At 39.8% G+C, this 17,042-nt stretch overlaps 1 protein-coding gene across 5 annotated transcripts in view; it reads right to left on the bottom strand.

Moving 5' to 3' along the window:
• The window catches only part of smash (smallish), a 224,825-nt gene that overhangs the window by 40,766 nt on the left and 167,017 nt on the right, over positions 1 to 17,042 (bottom strand). The gene's annotated exons all lie outside the window — the stretch shown is intronic.

The following is a 17,042-nucleotide window of genomic DNA, read 5'->3' as shown; positions in this document are numbered from 1 at the left end:
CATGGATTGCACTGTGCATGCCCGACTCCACTGCAGATATTGCGCAGTGGCCTACGGACTAAAAAACCTCCTCCACTCTTCGATAACTCCGCTCGCGGCTTCCCGGAATTGCACGAAGCATTACTTCAGGAAGGCAGCTGTTTTTCAGGGCGTGGGTCTTTGCCTCTCCCATTCATCGTCTTCTCGCTTTTTATTATATATTTGAGTAGCTTCGCGTACTTTTCCCATTCCTCTTCGTTCTTCAACATTCTGGGTATCAGGTTTTGCGGGTTTAAGTTATCTTCCTTTTCACCATTTACTAAGTTTCTAAGGGCGCGTGAGTTAGTGCTCAATAAATAGTCTGAATCTGTAGGTACAACTACGTACAACGGCCGATTAGCGAAAGTGGAGGTTCTAACTACAGTCACAGTTAGAAAGGCGATCAGTACCCGTAGTACAAGATTTTACGTCTCACCAAACCAAACCAAATTCGAGAGTCGAAATACTTCCACGTTACAGTAAACTGGATCTTAAATGCCTTGTTTTAAAGCTCAAGTTTGTCTACACTTCTACAGCCAGCGCTCCAAGCGGAAACATTGCGAAATTAAAATCAGTGGCATTGAATATTTGACTTCAATTCAAGGCTGTTTAGGTCCATTTTACTGTAACGGGGAAGTATTTCGACTCTCGAATTTGGTTTGGTTTGGTGAGACGTAATATCTTGTACTACGGGTACAGTAGATGCTAGCGTTCGATATGTTCGCGTGTTAACGGGCCCAGATTACATCGAACTGTCTCTAATAGAGACAGATCCCAGCACCGCCAGACATTACTTATTTTTTGAGAAACAAAATGTTAAAAAAAATTAGAGATAGCAAGCAAACAAGCAGGCGGGTCACCTGAAGTGATTACCGCCGCCCATGAACATTTGCAGCACCAGAGGAACTGCCGATGCGTTGCCGACCTTTCAGGAATTGTTGGTCCGCCTTGAATAACCCCATGTTGTAATCTAATGGGAACACCGCCGATGGGAGTTGATGCCACAGTTTGCATGTGCGTGGAAAGAAGGATATGGCACAACGGACGGTCGAAGTGCACCAGGAACACGCGTGGTGAGGGTGAAATAGCTTACGGTGCCGCGCGGTGCGGTTGTAGAACAAGGAGGGAGAGCAACCGTCGAGTTTCTTGCTGGTTTTTCTCGGCAGGAGTTCCGAACTGGTGGTAGATTCAGTAACAATTCCAAAGCACTTAGTACACATTAGTACTACTCTATCCCACACACTTTGTTACTCAGAAAATGAGTCACGTCTGGCGGTCCTGGGATCTGGGCCATAATGTAATAATTAACGGTCTGTGTCCGTATAATTCAATATGGACGGTAGTGCTACTGGTGCTCTTTGATTTATTGAGCGTAATACAAGGTTATATAAAACGACCAGTAGAAAAGACGTTTAATTTATTATTCGCAATTATACATTCATAGTTTTTTTTAATTAAAGACAATAAAAATCGAAAATGACTGATGCTTCTGGATTTACGCCTGAGGAAAATAAATAAAAGTTATCTAAATATATAAAAGAAAAAGCTGATTGACTGACTGACCGACTGATCTGTCAACGCACAGCTCAAATCAATGGACGGATCGGGCCGAAATTCGGCATGCAGTAATGATGTAGACATCCGCTAAGAAAGGATTTTTGAAAATTCAATTCCTAAGAGGGTAAAATAAGTTTGAAATGTGTGTAGTCCACGCAGACGAAGTCGTCAGCATAAGCTAGTTGTACATATAATAAAGATGTAACTAACCTTAGATAGATTTTTAATGATTTGTAGCTAGTCTTATCTTATTACTATACAAATCATGCCCGCGTGGAATGGTGCCAAGAATACTGGCTGCATTTCCGCGCTGGACAGCCAGGCTGATCCTTTGCGCAAAAAATTAGCCAGCCCTTAGATAGTTGATATAGTTACTGAGTTATCGATCATCAGCTATCACCAACATATCATCATCTTATAAATGCAAACCGACTATCAAAAAGCGTATTTTTTTTACCTACTTTGAATAAACGTTTTGATTTTTTGACTTTTCAGTTGTGTGCGTTTACTTAAGGGTAGATTATACGAGACATAGTGTTTAGAATAGAATAGAATAGAATGTTTTTTAATTCATGTAAACTTTTTAAAAGTGCTTATGAATAGTCAGGTATTTTTAATTTACCACTGGTTCGGAATGCCGTTCCTACCGAGAAGAACCAGCAAGAAACTCGGCAGTTGCTCTTTTTAATTCTTAATTTTTCAATTTACAATGTTATTATACCGTACTATACAAGCCATTGCAGCCCCGTGCATTGCTGGAGCGAGTCAAATCCAAGCTTTTTTATCGTTTACATAGTCTGCGACTGTATAATATTATGCTTTTTTTAGGAGCATACTTTTAACACATTTTTTAAACTTGTGTAAAGGCAAGTCTAAAATTGCTTGTGGAATTTTATTATAAAATATTACACTCATTCCCACAAATGACTTTCGCACCTTCCAGAGGCGGAGCGCAGGAGTAGCTAGCTTATTTTTGTTTCTAGTTTGCCTATCATGGAGATCACAGATTTTTTTGTAACTGTGAATGTTTTGTCGTACAAAAATTATATTATTGTAAATATATTGGGAAGCTACTGTAAGAATACCTATTTCCTTGTATCCTATATCGGTAATATCCTGTGTTTCCTTGTTTCCTTGTTTCTATGTACATAAGCTAGTCTTCTACGAATCGTCTAGTCACTGACAATGCCTTCTACTCAACAATGTTCCAGCACGGCTAGGGCTTTTTGTGTGCGTCACGGGGTGAACTCTCTCATGGCGCGACCGCAGCCCGCAGTCCCCTCGTTCATCTGACCGCAAGTGGGTCGCAGCGTTTAGTATTACGGATGCTGCGACATCAGACACTACTAATTGTTTGTATTAACCCATTATAAAAGACGACTAGCTGATGCACGCGACTTCGTTATCGTAAACTGAGTTTTTAAGATTAAGTTAAACAGCACTAAAACCCGACTATTATACGAGAACTGTGATAAATAGCGCTAGTCATCTTCATCTAAATATATAAAAGGAAAAGGTGACTGACTGACTGACTGACTGATCTATCAACGCACAGCTCAAACTACTGGACGGATCGGGCTGAAATTTGGCATGCAGATAGTTATTATGACGTAAGCACCCGCTAAGAAATGATTTTTTGAAAATTCAACCCCTAAGGGGGTGAAATAGGGGTTTGAAATTTGTGTAGTCCACGCGGACGTAGTCGCGAGCATAAGCTATAGTAAACAGTAAAATTGTTTGTCTGTCGCTCGATGTAAACGTTAAAAATTAAACATTATTCTTAAGCGTTACGGTGGAGCACACATCTATACAATCATACATACATACACTGCTAAAATTATAACCCTTCCGGGCTTTGCCATAGTCGGGTAAAAATTCCGTAGCCAGACTGAATGATGTCCGTCAAGATCGTTCAAACAATCGTTCAGGATTTTTTATATTTTTATTCGCTTTTTTTCCTAATCCTCAGTACTATAATCTGTCTTCGTTTTTTCTAGCGGTGTGATCACACTCTGTATAAGAAAAAGCTGAGTAACTGACTGACTGATCTATCAACGTACAGCTCAAATTACTTGACGGATCGGGCTGAAATTTGACATGCAGATAGCTATTATGACGTAGACATCCGCTAAGAAAGGATTTTTGGAAATTCAACCCCTAAAGGGGCTAAAATATGGGTTTGAAATTTGTTTAATTCACGCGGACGAAGTCGCGAGCGTAAGCTAGTTGTATGGTAAAGATGTAATAAATCTTAGATATACTTAGTATATAATTAGTTAACTGACTGACGGATCATCAGTTTTGTGTGTTTACTTAACGGTAGATTATACGAGACATAGTGTTTCTTCGTCCAGCCTAATGACTTGGCGTAATAAATCTGTAATACCTAACCAGGCAAGGCTGTTACGAAACGCGTGAATTGGCTAACCGTAACATTTAGACTTAGGCAAACTTGTCATTACCTAGGTATAATGGTTATTTGAATAATGATAACTAACGCCATATTAGGAATTATATGTATAGGGACTGTAGTCATAAAATGATGTGATTTTTTGTACCTATAGTAGTAGTTTATGGGGCTAGAAAAATAATTTTTAAAAAATATGACTTTTATTTATTTTTAATATAATTATACGGAAAGCGAATAATAACGCCACAATACGTAAAAGACAAATATTTTTCAATTTTTTAACATTAGAAATATTTTCAAGCAGAAATTACTCTATTTTTATGTACCTTAAAAAAAAATTGTTTGGTCATAGTCTACCACGCTGGCCATGTGCAGATTGGTAGACTTCACACACCTTTGAGAACATTAAGAAGAATATGAAGAACTCTCAGGCATGCAGGTTTCCTCACGATGTTTTCCTTCTCCGCTAAAACAAGTGATACATAACTCTGAAAAGTTAGAGAGGTGAATGCCCGGGATCAAACCCCCGATATCCGATTAGAAGGCGGACGTCCTAACCACTAGGCTATCACAGCTTAAGCTATACATTGTTATCCTAGAGCAGTAAATACCTATACGTAATATACATAACACAAAAACCATGGTCAAAGGCGTTACAAAACCGTATTCAGAGAGGGGTAACACGACACCAGCACAATGTGTCCACTGTCCCCCTGTACAGGGTACACCTATACCATACCTACTGTGTATGTATGTTTGTATGTCACCTCATTGTTATATCACGCAGAAGCGCTATCCGTTCAATGATTCCTACCATGATTCCAAAATCGCCAACTTTTTATTAAGCACTAGCAGTGTTTATAGCCGTGTCGTGTTGTCGTATCTAGCCCGCGTGGACTAAACAAATTTCAAACCCATATTTTAGCCCCTTAGGGGTTGAATTTTCAAAAACCCCTTTCTTAGCGGAAGCTATCTGTATGCCAAATTTCAGCCCGATCCGTCCAGTAGCTTGAGCTGTGCGTTGTTTATTTTTCACATTTGATACAAAAGTTAGCCCTTGACTGCAATCTTACCTGGTGGTAAGTGATGATGCAGTCTAAGATGGAAGCGAGCTAACCTGAAAGGGGTACTACAATTTTTATTAAACCCATACCCCTTTGGTTGATAGGTCAGTCAGTTAGGTCAGTCAGTTTGGTTGTTGACGTCAATAGACGTCCACAGCTGGACATAAGTCTCTTGTAGGGACTTCCACACGCCACGATTTTGCTCAGCCTGAGTACAACGGCTATCTGCGATTCGTTTGATTACGTCTGTCTACCTGGTGAGGAGTCTTCTAACAACGCCACGCTTTCCGGTACGAGGTCGCCATTCCAGCACCTTAGGACCCCAACGTCAATCAATTTTACGAATTATGTACCTACCTTGCCCATTGGCACTTCAGCTTTGCAACCCATTGTTAAGCCATGTCCTATATCGGTTACTTTGGTACTAGAACTTAAGTCGGTACAGTACGCGTTCGAAAGTAATTTACATCGGCCTTTAGAATGACATTTCAGCTTTGTAGCGTTGTCTCTATCACTCATACCTATATGACGTTTTGTCGGTCTCAACGACAGGGGCAACGCTATAGAAATCTGCTATCACTTTTAGAAGGTGATAGCAGATTTGTAGAGCGAGCGGCCGAGTACTGTAAATAAATAAATAAATAAATAAATAAAAATATTTTATATTCAATTATACTTTTACAAGTATTTTTGAATCGTCAGAGGCATCAACCACTGGTATGGAATGCCTTTCCTACCGAGAAGAACCAGCAAGAAACTCAGCGGTTGCTCTTTTCAAAGATTTGATATACAATATTATGCCATATAAAAGAATGTATATATATGCTATATCAACTAGAAAATTGGAATCGGTTTCTATTAGCCAGGTCGCACGTATCGTTTACACTATCGAATGTACCGTATACCTACTCCAATATGCAACCCGAGTGTCACATAAAAGCTACTGGATATACGAGACAGTGGTGTCGTTACGTGATAAAAATGCAATTTATCGTTATCTAACAGTTGGCGGCGATTGATGACCGTTAGTTGCGCAACCGTCTCATTGTTATGCAGGTTAAAGCTTGTCGCATATCAGAACGCGACGTACGCGCCGCACGCCGCGCGTGCCTATGTAATGAAATGTAACTAAAAATATGAATGAATTAACCAGAACGCTTTCTAATGTTACCATAAAAAAACCGGCCAAGTGCGAGTCAGGCTCGCGCAATGAGGGTTCCGTACTACAGTCGTATTTTTTCGACATTTTGCACGATAATTCAAAAACTATGATGCATAAAAATAAATAAAAATCTGTTTTAGAATGTACAGGTGAAGACCTTTCATATGATACCCCACTTGATATAGCCACTCACTTCGAAAGTTGAAAATACTAATTATTAGTTCGTGACCACAATTTAATATTTTTCGTGTGATCTAACCCTAAATTCGCGGTTTTCAGATTTTTCCCCAAATGTCAGCTATAAGATCTACCTACCTGCCAAATTTCATGATTCTAGGTCAACGGGAAGTACCCTGTAGGTTTCTTGACAGACAGACGGACAGACAGACAGACAGACAGACAGACAACAAAGTGATCCTATAAGGTTCCGTTTTTCTTTTTGAGGTACGGAACCCTAAAAACAACATAATATAAAGCAAGTTAAATGCACAACAGAGGGAAACGTTAAGTGCGGAAACTTGCCCAGGGGGGAAAAAAGAGCAAGTTAGAATGAAGTCTTATGACATATTTCATTCCAGTTTATGTCATTTTTTAGAGTTATGACAATTTATTAATAATAGAAATAGAAAAATAAATAGTTTTTTAATCTAAGAACGGATCTAAGATGTCTAATGTGTGAATTCTGTATTAGTCAACAAGTTTCAGTTGGAGCCCTGGCAGTAGATGTATGGATAAACCCTTCCGTGATACGAAATACGAAAACTCGTACTCAGGAGATCTATGCTTTGACTGCACTGGACGCACCATTCGAATTTTGAGTAACTTCTTACTGAAAAGTGCGATGTGTTTGCGTGTTGCGGAGGTTGCAGTGCGTACTGTGAGATGTGCGATCAGGTTAAGATTGTTACTACCCGGTTGTATATCCGATCTCATTATTATATCACTTTATAAAACGAGTCGCGGATCTTGGTGATCCATCACATAGCTTTTTATCGATAGTTAGCAGGTTTGCTTTTGACTGTCATCTCATCTGGTAGATGATGAATTTATAGAGGCTTCATAAACTTTATATAATACTAGCTTATGCTCGCGACTTCGTGTGCGTGGACTACACAAACTTCAAACCCCTATTTGACCCTCAACACTTAGGGGTTGAATTTTCAAAAATCCTTTTTAGCGGATGCCTATGTCATAACAGCTATCTGCATGCCAAATTTCAGCCCGATCCGTCCAGTAGTTTGAGCTGTGCGTTGATAGATCAGTCAGTCAGTCAGTCAGTCAGTCAGTCACCTTTTCCTTTTACATATTTAGATACTATCGGCGGTTACGCACTCATCCGATCCGGGTCCGTAAAAATACGTTCCGAAGTTGTCATAGAACTATTTGTATGGTACATTATGCCATAATATGACGTAGATATTTTTTATATCCGTATTTTCCGCTTGGAGCGCTGGCTGTTTTTTTTTATGAAAATATTACAATAAAGCTTAAAGCTAGCCTTATCTAACTACTATACAAATCATGCCCGCGTGGGATGGTGCCAAGAATACTGGCTGCATTTCCGCGCGGGACAGCCAGGCTGATCCGTTGCGCAAAAATGAGCCAGCCCTTCTGTCACCTGATGAGGCTATAAATCGCGGTGAAATGTCTCGTAAAAATTGCTGGCTGTTGATGTATGGGCAACCATGAGCTTTATTTATAACTAGATGATGCCCACGACTTCGTCCGCGTGGATTTAGATATTTGAAATCCCGTGGGAACTCTTCAACTTTCCGGGATAAAAAGTAGCCTATGTCCTTCCCCGGGATATAAGCTAACTCTGTACCAAATTTCATAAAAATCGGTTGAACGGTTGGGCCGTGAAAAGCTAGCAGACAGACAGACACACTTTCGCATTTATAATATTAAGTATGGATACAAGGTACATTTTACTTTGATGCTAAATGGTTTCCTTGCTCGAATTCTTTCACCGTGAGTTAGACGTGAAATCTCATATAGTAGCCCTAGTGTAGTCGGCTGAATGCGGTAGAGGCGGAACAAACATCCTCAGTTTACTAAACACAGCTATTAACATGGCCTGACGAGAATGCACCGAACTAACATGACGGCATAGCTTTGTGCTGATAACTCCTCATTATAGTCAACATGAATATTAGGCAGTGGTCCGAAAGCCGACGATAAACGAGAAACGAGTAGAACTAGAAACTTAAACGAGTTGGCGATCAGCGGGAAGCGAGTGTGTAGTTTCGATAGTTTTGTCGCCGGGCTATAAGCGAGTGTGCAAGTGCGACGAGCGATTACTCGCGCCATGCCCTGTGCAAACCTGCGCGCGCGTTATACGTGTTCAAGCGAGCGAGCATCGCTGATCGAATATCGCTGAGCGAGTTTATTTTTGAAAGCTCTTCGCTCAGCGACAAAATTAGTAAAGCGAGTCGTCACCGGCAGTGTGAACAGTCAGAGAGCAACTTTTGATATATGCATCTCTTTTGTTTACACGGAATGTACATTTGTGCGTTTCTTGAGAGAGAAAATCGCCGATGGTTAGTCGTTTTCTCACCAGCGGTCGGACCCCTCCTGATTAGACTCAACATGAATATGAAAGGCTCTTTGAAAACTTAAGGTGACGCAGTACGATCGACTGAAACTGCCGGCGCACGTGGGTAACCTGTTTGCTTTTCACCTAACATTGTATGAGAAAGGTGAGAGGCACGATGATTTTCACATCAAGCGCTCGAAAAGGGTTTAGGAAAGGTATTTTTGAGAAAAAGATACTAAATGTATGTTTGAAAAGATATTTAAACTAATAAATTAATTAACTATGTTAAAGTTAAATTGTTTTAGAATTTTCACACAATCATATAAACCTGTCGTTACTAAAAACATGTTTTATAACAATGAATATTAAAATTGATAAATATAAAAGTAATTAATCTCTTAAATAAAGCCTTATAATCCTCGTCCAACGTTAATCGTTTTGAACAAAAATATTCGCGTCACGACGGAGTGAATAGTTCTTATTCAATTAGCCACTTTCACTTTATATGCAGAATACAACACTTATGTAAATTGTTAAGTATTTTTAAGTATACACTTACATATTACTTGATGGAGATAGTACGTAGGAGTACCTCCTACTCCACGAAAGAAAGAGAAAATTAATTATTTATTATTCTAAAGTCTAGACAACTTCGTTTCTACAGCTTATCTTATGAAGGAGTCCCCTCGCTGTGACATATTTGCTGACAAATGGGCTGACCTCATGGGTCAGATCTTGCACTTTTGTGAAAATTTATAATTTTGCTTTTTAAAATTTATAATTTTAACAATTTTTGTAAGTATGTTTATGTTAGTTTTTACTCGTAGTTTAATTAGTGTAATTGGCTTTATGGCCGTTCTAATCTAAATATATAAAAGGAAAAGGTGACTGACTGACTGAATGACTGACTGACTGACTGACTGACTGACTGACTGACTGATCTATCAACGTGCAGCTCAAACTACTGGACGGATCGAGCTGAAATTTTGCATGCAGATAGCTATTAGGACGTAGGCCTCCGCTAAGAGAGGATTTTTGAAAATTCAACCCCCAAGGGGGTGAAATAGGGGTTTGAAATTTATGTAGTCCACGCGGACGAAGTCGCGAGCATAAGCTAGATAAATAATAAATAAAAAAAATAACAAAATAAATCTTTAAAAAAAATCCCACGGGGCATGGAGATTCATAAGTCAAATCGGGCAAAGGACATAGTTTTTACTACAACTTAATTCATACTAATATTGTAAAGGTAGGTAACACTGTGGCTAATTCTGTTGTATACAATCTGTAAAACTAACCTAAAATGACGCTCTAAACATATTGCTATCCTTTTTATAATGTTCCCTGTAGAAAATGATAGCATTAGATGTAGAGCTTTTAATAAAGATTGTGTACAAGAGATTTTTTTTAATCTCAGAAAATTAAAGAGTTCCCACCCGACTTTTAAACAACCTAAATCCATGCGGACGTAGTCGCAGACGCCATCTAAGTACATAAGTCGAGAAGCAATCCGGGTGGAGACGCCCCGCACTAAGCCGGTGCGGGATAGCGCGGGCGACGTGTGGGTGTGCGGGGCGTCCGGTCCCCCGCCTCGTACCTATCTCGACCTGTCGCGTACTAACAGGTACTTATCTCTACATAGTATAAAATAAAGTCGCTTCCCGCTGTCTGTATGTATGAACGCGTAGATCTTTTAAACTACGCAACGGATTTTAATGCGGTTTTCACCTATAGTTTCACCTCAGTGATTCAAGAGGAAGGTTTATAGCTATAGATTAGTTCTCAAAAAAAATAGAGATCCCTAGAGAAATTGAAATAATGTGAATTAGGTCGGAAAAAATCCTCTCATTTGAGAGATTCCGAGGCAAATACACCTCAATGACACCACATTAGTATCTACATTGCATCCATGCGAAGCCGGGGCGGGTCGCTAGTTATAGAATAACTGTCATTATTATCGATAACCTGCTGGGCGATTTCGTAAAACCTGCATCAATTACAATCTCAATTGCTGTGATTGGCTGAATTTGTGCTGTCCTTGTTGCAACAATGCATTGTAGCCAATAGTGAGCGAGCGTCAACAAAAATCAGAGGTGATTGCGATCGTGACATTGTAGCTGTCATTCTACCGCAATCGAGCAGCAGATTCATCTAAACGAACGGTTTTGAGAACGAATGAAACTAATATTTTTATTAATACCTACCTACTCTTACATCCAAAAATTTCCGTCAAATTTTTTTACAAAAAAAATAAAAACCGACTTCGATACACAAACACTAAAAATTGAAAAATAATTTAATTTATTACCGAATATATTATGTATACAAGAGATAATATAGTTCCATCATAATACTTTTTGGTGCCGGTGCCAATTAGCTTTAGCTGCGCGAATCGTCTAGACTTCATATTTTTATGAGATTTTTAGGAGACAATGGCACCTCATTGGCACCGACCCCAAAAAATATTATTATGGAACTATATTAACTCTTGTATACATAATATATTCGGTAATAAATTAAATTATTTTTCAATTTTTAGTGTTTGTGTATCGAAGTCGGTTTTTATTTTTTTTGTAAATTTTTTTTATTTATTTCACAATTTTTAGTGGCCCCATGGAATTATGCTATGACTGGTTAAAAATCTACTATTTACTGAGCTATTACACTGATCGCGAGCAATTTACTCTTATCCGTTGAGGAGTTCCAGTATCTATCTTCGAAGATGTTCATCAGATCTTCACCAAATTTAAATGGGACCAACTTTGAAGTATACCCTTTCAAACAAAAAAAGAATTTTCAAAATCGGTCCAGGCGTCTTCGAGTAATCGGGGAACATACATAAAAAAAAAAAAAAAAGGTTCCGACGAATTGAGAACCTCCTCCTTTTTTGAAGTCGGTTAAAAATAAAGCAATTGTGGGAACCTTCTAATTAATATAAAGCGAAAGCGCCTCTCATTTCTTCAATAGACTGGTTATTGTATAGACTTTATAGATTATGATTAATTGGCTAGTTTTTGTCACAGCGCGCAGGTATCATAAATCTGAGAAAAAAACTGTTACGTAAATATAGATCGAAACGATCGGAATCATGCCGGTAGCATGTAATAAATAACTTTATTTGATTAGTTAATAAAAAACATCTCTAATAAACCATCGGAATATAGTAGACTAGCTTATACCCGCGACTTCGTCCGCGTGGACTACACAAATTTCAGACCCCTATTTTACCCCCTTAGGGGTTGAATTTTCAGAAATCCTTTCTTAGCGATGTCTACGTCATAATAGCTGTCTGCATGCCAAACTATAGGACGGATCGGGCTGGGCTTGCAGATAGCTATTATGATGTAGACCTCCTCTAAGAAAAGATTTCTAAAAACTCAACCCCTAAGAAGGTAAAATAGGGATTTAATTGGTGTAGTCCATGCGGACGAAGTCGCGGGCATAAGCTAGTACAATATAAACACTAAACAAACCATATCAAGAACAATAGACATACAAAACCTTAACCTTGAAACATATTTGCATAGTAGGTAGGTACGTGTAGGTGCTTTGTATGAGTTATAATATGTATTATGTTGATTTCATATAGCACTAGCTTATGCTCGCGACGTCGCTACACAAATTTTAAACCCCTGTTTCACTCCCTTAGGGGTTGAATTTTTAAAAATCCAATCTTAGCAGATGCCTACGTCATAATAGCTATCTGCATACCAAATTTCAGGCCGATCCGTCCAGTAGTTTGTGCTGTGCGTTGATAGATCAGTCAGCCAGTCACCTTTTCCTTGGCCAGCGTGGCGGACTATGGCCTAAATCTTTCTCATTCTGAGAGGAGACTTGTACTCAGTAGTGGACAGGCGATGAGTTGACATGATGTAACAAAGTGGACACCATAGACAACTAGTTAGCGCGACACGACAGCTGGATGCACATGCGGCCATGCGCCTGCGCAGCGTAACCCGATCAGTCGCGCGGCGGCCACCGAGTGAGACGGACGTAACCGACACCGGAGCAACTCGCTCGTGACGGAAAGTTGATTTCCTCACGGGAATTTGAACAGATTATCTTACTTGAACGGTGAATTTCACTTAAGAAAGTTGTATTGTTAAGGAGGACAGAGATTACATGGGCAGGACCAAAAAGTTTCTAAAACCGCAGTGAGAAAGTTGTTCAATATTAATTAAACATCAACCATAGCAGTTGAATAATCATAGTCATCTAACAGTAGTTAGATGACTATGACTGTCCAGTAGGACAGCAGACCTTCCCATATCCACTACTGAACACGGGTCTGCTCTCAGAATCAAAAGGGTTCAGGCCACAGTACACCAGCCTGGTCAATTGCAGATTGGCGAATATAGTGTAATGAATAATGGTAAATCCATTACCAACGGATTAACCAGTGACTAGCTTAGGGCGTGGACACATCACCACGGCGCGGCGCCGCCCGCGCCACCGTGATTCGACACGACGTCGTGCCGCGGCACGGTGCCGAGTACGGCGCGCCGCACCGGCTGACGGTGCACCCGCTCGGCAGTTAATGTTTCGCTGTCACTACGTTCGGACGTACGTGTGCAAAAAAGGATGGCTGATAATATCGATATTGATTTGCTAATTTCATTAGTGGAGGCACGTCCAGTTCTCTGGGACAAGTCGATTGATGATTATAAAGACAAACTGATTGTTGCTGCAGTGAGCCGGCGCGGCGCACCGCACACGGCACCGTGCCGCGGCACGACGTCGTGTCGTTTCACGGTGACGCGCCGTGGTGATGTGTCCACGCCCTTATGCTCGCGATTTCGTCCGCGTGGATTACACAAGTTTCAAACCCCTATTTCACCCCCTTAGGGGTTGAATTTTCAAAAATCCTTTCTTAGCGGATGCCTACGACGTCATAATAGCTCTTAGCGGATGATGCCTACGTCATAATAGCTATCTGCATGCCAAATAAATTTCAGCCCGATCCGTCCAGTAGTTTGAGCTGTGCGTTGATAGATCAGTCAGTCAGTCAGCCGCCTTTTCCTTTTATACATTTGGATTATATGCGAAAACTCAACATGTGGAAATATAATAATGACATGATTGTATTCCGAGAACGTAATAAAAAAAGCAATGGGTATGTTGTAAAATGTAAAGGAAATTCGACATGGAGTACAATAATTTATAAAATTAACCAAAACGTAGTTAGCTATCGCAATGTTTCCTCGAAGTGAAATACATTGTACTCCGAACTGAAGTCAATTCACATAATATAACTGGAATGCGTATTACGAAACTGACCCCAAGGCCAGGTTGTTAAATTAATACACAATGAAATTGCTGTGACTGATTGTAATTGTAACAAAACATTGGAGAATTTAGACTCGCGTGAACATGAGTACCTACTGGTGATATGTTTGAAACGGCAAAATTTTAGACTCGCATGAACATGAGTACTGGTGATATGTTTGAAACGGCAAAATTTTAGACTCGCATGAACATAAGTACTGGTGATATGTTTGAAACGGCAAAATTTTAGACTCGCATGAACATGAGTACCTACTGGTGATATGTTTGAAACGGCAAAATTTTAGACTCGCATGAACATGAGTACCTACTGGTGATATGTTTGAAACGGCAAAATTTTAGACTCGCATGAACATGAGTACCTACTGGTGATATGTTTGAAACGGCAAAATTTTAGACTCGCATGAACATGAGTACCTACTGGTGATATGTTTGAAACGGCAAAATTTTAGACTCGCATGAACATGAGTACTGGTGATATGTTTGAAACGGCAAAATTTTAGACTCGCATGAACATGAGTACTGGTGATATGTTTGAAACGGCAAAATTTTAGACTCGCATGAACATGAGTACTGGTGATATGTTTGAAACGGCAAAATGAACACACAACTTCCCTTAAGAAATCAGACAAAATAATGAGTTCTTAAACTGGACACTTTCAAGTAAAGGCTTTTATATAAGCCTGTGAAGATGATACTGCTAGGGGTTCAAATTTGAATGTCATAAGCCTACTTTGTCATATTAGTTTACAAATTGCGAAATTTCGCGGGCAGACCGTGAACAATGTTTTAAAGTTCTGACTGACTTTTTTTCTATTTGACAAGTTAGCTCTTGACTGCAAATTGCAAAATCAAAAAACGAAGTCGAAATTCCAGAAAACTGTACGAAGCGATTTGCCTCCTCATTTCCAACCCGAACCGCTAAGATTTGGAACACCCTCCCAGTATCAGTTTTCCCTCCAATTACCTACAATATGGGTAACCTTCATGTCGAGAGTGAAAAAAAAATTGCAATATCCCTCTCACTCATACCCATATGACGTTTTGTCGGTCTCAACGACAGGGACAACGCTCTACAAATCTGCTATTCTAAAGGTCGATGTTTATATTACTTTCGGCCGCATACTGTGCCAATTTAGAAATAGTAAATTCACAAATTGTCCTTTCCCCGGGACATATAGTTCTTGCAATTCACGAAGGCGAGTGAACTTTACTTGTGGTTACGTCGTATACACGGACATTGTGTAAGTGTGCGTGCACGTCTGACCAATCAGTCGCGAGCAAGCGCTCGCGAACGCACACTCGCCTTCGTGAAATGCAACAACTATACCACGAAATACAAACAAATGGACAGCTTAACACCAAGACCAGTGATAAGATTCGTGACAGAAATCACGTTTCACATAATTGGATACTCTTTATAATAAAATGACAAGATTACAATCATCTTATTGATCATGATCACATTACGATCGATCATAATGAATTACTTTTTACCAATTCCCATTATACATTTTCTATGGATCATTGCGAAAGATGTATAAGTACGCGACAGGTCGAGATGGCAATTGGGGTATGAGGCAGGGGGAACGCCCCGCACACCCGCATGCTAATCGCGCTCGCCCGCACCGGGTTAGCGCAGGGGTTGTGCGGGTGTGCGGGGCGTACCCACCCCGATTGCCATCTCGACATGTCTCGTACTATACAAAAGCTCATGTTACAAAGGCGTATATAAATTGGATTACGATGCGTTACAAAATTTGTCAAGTACGTACACAAAAACGTATCGAAGTACAGCGAATTACTAGTTATGGTTGATCAATTGATCAATGATCAGTGATCATATCATCAGCAGTTCACACTACAGACTATTTACTTCAAAACATTTTGTCTTGTTCTTCTTCTTGTATTGTTTTATGGCTTTTAGTAGTGCCGCACCAGGGCAATCATCATCGCCAATGTCTTTGAACTTGTCTGTTTGTCCGACTTTAAAATTCTCCGCTCCTGTAAAGTTGCCGATTTGAAGATCCGACGTAAGTAATAGATTGGGCGTGGTAATTTGTCAAGTAATCAAAAGTGCTAAAACTTCGTGAGTCCAAGGTTGAATACTAAATTCAAGAAGAAGAAGAAGAAGAAGAAAAACGTGATACCGGAGTTGGAAATCTACATTTGAAGTTTTTAATAGGGCCTTAGACTGTAGTAATAAAATGATGTGTTTTTGTTTTTTTTAATGAATTCTAGCCCCATAAACTGCAGCTATACAAAAACTCACGTCATTTTATTACTAGTTTTTATTTTTATTTTATTTTTATTCAGATACAAGTTAGCCCTTGACTGCAATCTCACCTGGTGGTAAGTGATGATGCACCTGGAAGGGGTATGGCAGTTTTTATTAAAACCCTTTGGTTTCTACACGGCATCGTACCGGAACGCTAAATCGCTTGGCGACACGGCTTTGCCGGTAGGGTGGTAACTAGCCACGGCCGAAGCCTCCCACCAGACCAGACCAGAAATTTAGAAATTATAAAATTCCAAACCCCTGCCAGGAATCGAACCCGGGACCTCCCACTACTAAGACCACAGCGCTCACCACTGGGCCAGGGAGGTCGTCATACTAGGTACTGTCCAAGACCCTATTCTTGTTGTTTGTCCGACGGACGGACCTTTTTTTTTTTTACAAAACGCACATTTGACAACTCTATTGAAAACAGTAGCAAATAACTTAATGTTTTTTCACAGAAGATGGAGTCTGACAATATTTAGTCGCACGATATTTATGTCGCTAGCATTATATTATTCTGTGTCGCTAGTACATACATATATACTAGCCTTTTGATATTTGATTGCAACTGATTCACATAGCAATAGAGCCTCATTACTGGCAGATCAATTTCACCAATAAATCGTTCTTGCTTCAGTACAATTTCCTAACCAATATGGAGCGTCCTTAATTACCTAGAACATTACCAGGGGATTGGCTCGCAGTAAATAATAATTTGCCTATAGTGAATC

This window comes from Maniola hyperantus, chromosome 21, assembly GCF_902806685.2.
Source record: "Maniola hyperantus chromosome 21, iAphHyp1.2, whole genome shotgun sequence".
Classification (NCBI taxonomy): domain Eukaryota; kingdom Metazoa; phylum Arthropoda; class Insecta; order Lepidoptera; family Nymphalidae; genus Maniola; species Maniola hyperantus.
This window is presented reverse-complemented; position numbering and strand designations above follow the sequence as displayed.